Raw genomic sequence first — 7954 nt, forward strand, 5'->3', positions numbered from 1 at the left:
GCTTTTGCATTGTTCGTCAAATGCGATCTTATTTACTTACTTTTTTTGCTACCGTGTTTCTCAAATTATGCAGAAGCCAGTGCCATTTCCCTAAAAACCTTTCCTAAAAAACAAACAAAGATCACTCCAACACCCTCAAAGTTTATGTTCCTCCAACTCCCCCATTATCTAAACTGAAGTTACTCATTGTCTCGTTTTGAAGTTTGTACAGATTTGCTTTTGTGAGATTCTCAAAGTCAAACGTGCCCCCGACCGTTCCTCTGCAGACGCTCATTATGTTGGTATGACAGCGTGCATTAATGTGCAAAAACAAAAGTAATTTATCCACTTTACACCAGCGAAAGAAAAGTTGGCAGGAAAATTGCTCCTGACCCCACCAGCCCCCCCCCCCCCCTCCCCTCGCTCTCCCCGGCCGCTTCCTCCTCCTCTCACTTTAGCATGCTGTCGTGCGCTCCTGGATCATGCAGCTTGTGTTAATTAAACCCTCTTTCAGATCATTTTCTTGCTCAAGTGGCCTCGGTGCAGCGCCCATTAGGCAGAAAGCTCTGTTATCTGAATTTCCAAATGTAGCTCAACATTTATTAAAGTGAAATTCATCCAGTAATTGCCCGCCTCGCTGTGGCCCGTGTTCTGCCTCTTTACCTCTGAGGCCACCTGCTCAGAGACACCTCCAACTATTTACCACATGACGCGGTAATTAGACCCCGCCGACCCGGGCCGCTAAGAGCCCCGTAATTGCGTTAATAAAAAAATTAACAGCAGCAGCATGAGGATCATTATGTAAAAATACCCCATAATGAAGCATTAGCCTTGATTTTATTTGGATTAAAAACAGCTATAGGTATTTAAAGGTTACGGTGTCTACTAAAACAATCTCTAAGTCTTTCTGTTTTAATATAGAGCCGCCCTTATGGCATGAATAATTGTGACATAGTTTGGGCTGGGGATGTCAACTTTATATTGCCATTTCTTATCGGTGTTATTCTATGTTACTCCTGATTTTTTAAGGTAAGTAAGTCTTTTTTTCCTCTTTCAGGAAAGCTTTCGGTCGATGGGTTTAAACTTATGTCATTTATTTTATGAAACTGCTATCATATTGTTTCACATATATCTTGAACAGAACAGAACATTTCATTTTTAACCTCTTAACCCCCGCCTTAACCAAGCGCATTTTCTCCTGTTCAGTTTTTCCCAAATCTAAAAGCTTCTTGACTGGAGCTCACAGCCTATAGGCCAGAGTAACGCCTCATTTGAAAGCTAAGTCCTACAAAGCTTATTTTTTTGTTGCCACATTTTTGTCAAATTTTTGTCTCTTTTATGTCTTGTTTTTGTTATATTTTTGTTGTTTTCTTCATTGCTTTGTTCCTTGCTTCTTTGTCATGCTTTCTTTTTTTGTTGCTCTTTTGTTGTATGTTCTTCCTTGTTTTCATCACTATTTTTGACATTATGTTTAAGAAGCTTTTAGATTTGGGTAAAGCCAAACTGGAGGAAATGTGCTTGGTTCAGGTGGGGGATTAGAGGTTAAAGGCTAAAAGCACTTTTAACACAGCACAATATATCATATTTATTACATGTATATTGCATTATTGTGCCCTGTGTTAGACTATTATATGGGTTATATGACTTTACCCATATGAATTAACGCAGCACAAGAGAAAAATCAAACGTTAATCAAAACGTTATTACACTGGAGTGGATAAAAAGGTTAAAATTATATGAATTTTATATGAATAGAATTATGACAATTATTTTATATTCTTAATAGCGTTATCATATTTTTATATATAGCCTATAAATGCTATTTCTGTTAAATACATGTACATATGCAAACACAAGCATTTTGATTTCTATTTGTTTTTATAGTAATGTTTTTAAAGTTAATCCTGCATGTCTCTCCCCAAAATTAAAAAGGCGATATAGTAGCAGTGGTGGTAGAAGCCTCGGTAGAAGCGGCGTAAACGCACAGATGAACAGACGCAGTCACTGTATTGGCCTGTGTCTTGCAGAATACAGTACATACAGTGACACCCTCTGGCCTCTTAGCGCAACTGCAGCACATGTACAATAACCGCTCCGTTACCAATAACTTTCGGTTATTAAAAGACCGATTCATTCGTGCTCTCAGTCCCGGAAGCCATGGCCAAACACACTTTAACTGAGACCTAAAACAGTGGCTCAAATGACAATGTCAAAATATGAAGTGCATTACATTGTACTATATTGTTGATGGGTAATTCTTGCCTCTCTTGTATAAACTTCTATTAAGTGGAGTTTCCTAAACAGATGTTGAATATCAGTGAACATGCTTAATAAGATGTGGGATGTCTAATGTAATTTCCATGTCCACATAAAACAAAGAAATACTACAGCAAAAAGTCCAAGTGTGTGCATATACAAAGTGGTGGTCTTCTTCAGGACTAGTGCACCTTAAGGCTGGAGATAATCTTGGCTCTTACAACTCTAAGCTGGTAGTGGCTGTTTAAATCCTGTTGACTGCATGACCATCTGAGCCACTCTCAGAGGTTCTTAATCAGGGTAATCTGGAAGAGATTGGGTCTTTAACCTGGCTCTAGCAGAGGCTTGGACCAGCCACACCTTCACTTCACCTATAATGTTACTAAAATGAACGCCAATGGGATGGATTCAAAACTAAGTGTATTTAATGCTTGTTTTGTATGGTATTAAATGATGCTTAAAACAGGTTCTGTAAAGTGCAGATGAAATTTGAATCTCAGCACAGCACGAGCAACAGATGTGTGACAATCTGAGCGTATTGTTGATGTTACCTTTTAGATGTTTCTAAAGCTAGATTGCATTGTTTAACCCCTTAACCCCCTGAACCGAGCACATTTTCTCCGGTTTGGCTTCACCCAAATCTAAAAGTTGCTTTAAAAAAGTGTCAGGACAGCAATAGAACTCAGAAAACAAGAATGAAAATGCAACAAAAGAGTGACAGAAAAGTGACAAAAAAACGCAACAAAAGAGCCAAAAAAAGAGCAACAAAAAAGCAATAAAATGTGACAAAAAAAGTGCTGAAAAAGTGACAAAAATTTGTTATGAAAATGCAACAAAAAAGCCAAAAAAAAGAGCAATAAAAAAGTGACTAAAAGGCAATGAAAATGTGTGATGAAAACAAAACAAAAAAACTGGAGAAAATGCAGGATGAATTGCTTTACATACAAATACACTCATTGGAGATAAGCAGTTGTTGCAGTTGAATTTAAATGCAGAGAGTGAGAGTGACAAAAATAGAAATCTACCAGCATGTAGTTGGTTAGTGTTAATGTTAATGTCTCGACTTACCTGGCAGAGCAGGACACGCAGAAGAGTAAGCGAGCTGATCGTTGCCACGGGCGATTGAGTTTCATGTTCATCCTCGTCTCTTTCCCTGAATCAGAATCAGAAGAACTTTACTGAAGGGGAAATTCTTCTCGTTTCAGACATTGCAGAGACAAGACAGCAATTTTGAGTTAGAACGAAAAAAAAAAAACGATATTTAAAATATATTTCGCAAGCAAATGTATTAATTTGACAGTGTTGTTATTGTTTACATGAAACGCTTATCTTCAGAAGTCAACAAAAACTAAACAGAAAAGGTTGTGGTGTGGGAATTCTGAAGCGCTAGGTCCCCATCATCTTCCTACGCATAATCCGTTGAATGCGCCACTGTTAATTAGTTCCTCATAGTGTTACTGCTAAATATCTCTTTATAAAACACTTTTGTGCGTGCCTTTCTTACGTTGCAAACCACACTATTCATGGCGTAGTTTGGCTCGTTAAAGTGCTGAAAGGAGCCACAGCCGCGGTCATTACCCTGCGGCCTGTTGGTGTTTACAGCAGGACGGTGCGGACCTCACAGGCGCTTCACCGTCCGCGCCCATTCACAGCCATCACACAAACCCCACACCAGGGCCCAGTGAAAAGATAAGGAAACAGTTCAAATCCTAATTAGGAAATGGCATCTTTTTATATCCAATCAGTCAACCATGCACAGCCATCCACCTGCTACGTCTAAATGCAGTGTGTTTTTGTCCAGCCTTTTCCTAAAGGAATTCAAATGGGGCTCAGACATGTGCGGTTTGGACACAACGATCAATAGTGGATCATTTGGAGGCTGCTTTTAATGTTATTTCAAAGGATCATCAAGGACCAGCAGTATTTCAGATGTGAGAAGTTATGTTTCACATTATTACAAGTTATTTATTTATTACAAATTATGTTTTTTTTTTTAAATAATAGTCGGTTATCATGATACGGACCAAGATACAGCAGCATTAGTAGGATTATTGAGTGTCCTGCATAAATATATAGCACCACACTACTCATAAGTAGTCACACAATTTAAAGTTGTGTATTCACTGGGGGAAACGCATCTAATTAACAATGATGACTTAAGCTATGCAACACAGTAGACTTTAATGGGATAATTTTCTCAGACAATTTATCCAGGCTTAATGCCTGCATATAATCCGAAAAAATGCCACATAGCGTCTAACTTAATTTGTTCATATGTTTGCATCACGGAGAAATGTAAACATATTAACAGATAAAATCTGTTGATTGAATTAAAGCTACAAGCTCCTTTCCAGAGTAAAAGTTGGAAAAGCCTGTAGACAGGCAGGTGACGGCGCTCTACTAAACATCACATCCCAGAGCGAAGGTTAATGCCACAGAAGAAAGCACAGATTAGCCTCTCTTTGACACCACAGCTTTAAACATATTTACCTTTTGAGGTGCATCTGACTGTAAAATCTTTTTATCATTATTTCTATAGACAAATAAAGAGCAGAGTATCTTTGAGCCCAGCTCATGACGAGTTTATATAGTTTTAGACTTTAGCGTTGAGGCCGACACTAAGCCAAATGTGACTACAGAATTAACTTTATAAAATCATGGATACAGTTTCTAAATGTTTGAACAAACAAGTTAATCTGAAAACAAAAGCCACTTTATTCAAGTTTCTAAAGGGCCTTTGAAGGCTTGGCCTAGGGAACTATTCTGCCAGGGCCCCAGTCCCAGTAAATGCCTACAAAGGGCCTATGCTGAAAGGATGGGGAGTTCAGGGGAATAATAGAAAAGCAAATGTTGAGAAATGAGAGCTTAGAAGACGAGCAAATTTATAGACTTCGCACGGATTTTATTAATGAAATTCCCGGGAGAGAGAGAGAAGACAAAGACCAATAGAGACGGGTACCGGTGCAGGTCAAATTGTGTCAACCTGAGTTAGGTCCAGATGAGCGCACCAGGACTGACCTGAGGGCTGCTGCAGCCCGCTCTCAGCATTACATCTCCAATGGGCCATGAGCCAGACGCTGACAGCCTCCCATTCGACCACATCACGGTTTCAAAGCAGCCCCAGTGTGAAAGCCTGCATTTGTAAAAATGGCAAATTTGTGATCTGCAACAAATTAGACCATTGATAAGCAGAGAACAATAACAAGAATTCAAGTCTTTGAGGACATTTTTAACGACTCACTGCTTTTTGAAATTTAAACATTTCCCTTTCAATCACAACAGTTAAGTTATAACCATTTCAAAAGATAAAGATGTGTGGAGATATGTCAAAATGTTCAATCATAAAGAAAAAGATCTAAATTACAGTGTAGCCTAAATTGTTCAATTACTGGCCCACTTACAGGTGCCACTAAAACACAGCTCCCGGCAATCGGCCATAATAGGAAAGATAGAAAACGCAAGTGTAAACTGTAATGCATAATAAATCACAAAAAGAGTATCACTATCACCATACCTTTAGTTTAGACAGCAACAAGTCTACAGCACAAAGGTGAGCTTGTTGCATGGTTAGACAACCTCCTAGTGGTGCAAGTTGGGACCACTACAGCTACACAAAATGCCATGTAAAATAATATTCAGCTTCACATCGCTTCTCTGTGTTATTACAGCTTTTATTCAATTGACTATATTTTAGTACAAAAGCCACAAATGTTTTATTCATGTCAAAGGTAGATTTGGTATAGAATTTCATAGCATTTCATTAAACTTATGCCTCTTTTGTATTCACTTTCAAATAATAATAATAGTTCTGTATCATTCTGAAATAAACAGTAACTACTATTGTAAATAAATGCAAAAGCCATTTTGGGCTTTTTAAAACTCCATTAGTGTCTGTTGGACTGAAGTCCTCACGTGCCTCCTGAGAACCACTGCAGCCCATTCTCTTTTTAGTTGCACTTTTTGGCCTCGTCTATTCTCAAAGATGTGCTCTTTTCTTCGTACCACCAACACACGATGAGATTCCTTGGTGCACACAGTCACACAGGCATTTAGACACTCATTAGCCCTCACTAATACAATAAGTGTCACCTTCCATTTCATGGTGCCGAGTGGGACATCAGGATTGGAAACCCACCAAATCTGCTCACAAGGGCTGCTACCCCCTCATGCATCGTATTGTCTCTCCATTACAATGTTGGATTGTTTTCTCATTGCTTGTTTACTAAGGTGTAAAACGTCACTGTAAACCTGACTCTAGTGTAGTTAGATAGAGCAACATCATATTTTGAATCACTTGTGAACATAATGTGACTGTAGATCAGCATTAGCGCGAACATTCACTCTGTCTGGAGTGAATGCTCTTGTTAACTGTTTGTTTGAGCGGTGGCAGCTGTTTAAAGATGCGCCGTGCCCCGCCCGGATCAAGCCTGTTGTCTCGCATAAGGACAGCACATGCGGAGTGGTAAAAATCTTAATTAAGACTGCTAATTCTCCATGGTGTCGCCCGACCCAGGCTGTGTGCTCACGTGAAAAGCCGTCAGTCTCAGCATGAGTGGCATCGCACTTGTAAAAGACCTGTCATTTTTTCAGTCTCTCACACGGCAGGGAGCCCGGCAAATGCATCAACGGACTCTGCACTTTTGGTGTGAAGATGTTTGTGCATGTTGAATGAAAATGTGTTTAAAGAGTCCAGTGTGTATCGCATAAAAATAATTGCTTAAATCATTTGTATAACACTTTGTAAATAGCCAACTGAATGCATTGGGTGTCTTTTACAAAAATAAAACTTTTCCGTGCTCATATTGTTCAAGATTCTGAGAGGCTTCTTTCTTTTCTTGTATTAGTTTAGGAGTTAGTCGTTGAAGAGTGTTAAGGCTTCTGAAGTACATTAAAATGTGCACTTTAAAATGTATTTCTATTTGCAAGTGCAATACAGAAACATTGCTCGGGTATGATTTCCCAAGATCATCAGCCCTAATACAGAAGACACGCTCTGACACATGGGCACAGAGGTTTTAATTAGCCATGTTACAACCTACAAGTATAATGATCCCAAAGGTTACTGTATGGGCTAAGCTAATGTAAAGAATCTGCCTCATTATCATTGCACTGTACCACTACACGGCGAAAGAATAAGAAGTGACAAGTGGTTCTCAGCGTAAGGCTAAGTGGGTTTTGTATGTGGGCTTAAAGTAAGGGCTGCTCCCTGTGTGCAGTGGCAAAGGCCATGTGGTCCTCTGCGTGCAGCAGGTGCCCCGGAGACCGCTGGGGACAGATGAGTGCAAAACAAGCGTGACATGTGTTAAGCAGCAAAGCCCCACAACACTGACGTTTGACAAGATGATGGGCGTATGCAATTATTATGGCCTCCACTTAAGCTCGCAGTAAATATTCAGTACTGCATATGAACATGAAAGATATACATACAAATAAGCCTAGGCAGATTCCCCACAGATGAACAGATGTCCAGTGACTACGGTGATGCAAAGGTTAAATGAAACTAGAGAGGATCCGAGGTAAAGTTAATAAAGTCCTGATCTAAAACCACTTTGGCAAACTGGTAAAAAAAGAAATGATGACCGTACTGAAAGTCTCTTTACCCTTGCTTTCTTGAATACTCTTGTAAGAATGTAGAAATGAGTTAACTCTGCTTCAGGCGCTTGTACATCTCTGCATACACTTGCAGACCTTCGACCTTGGTCCTTCCTACTTGACAAAG

This window comes from Gobius niger (assembly GCF_951799975.1).
Source record: "Gobius niger genome assembly, chromosome: 11".
Taxonomy (NCBI): domain Eukaryota; kingdom Metazoa; phylum Chordata; class Actinopteri; order Gobiiformes; family Gobiidae; genus Gobius; species Gobius niger.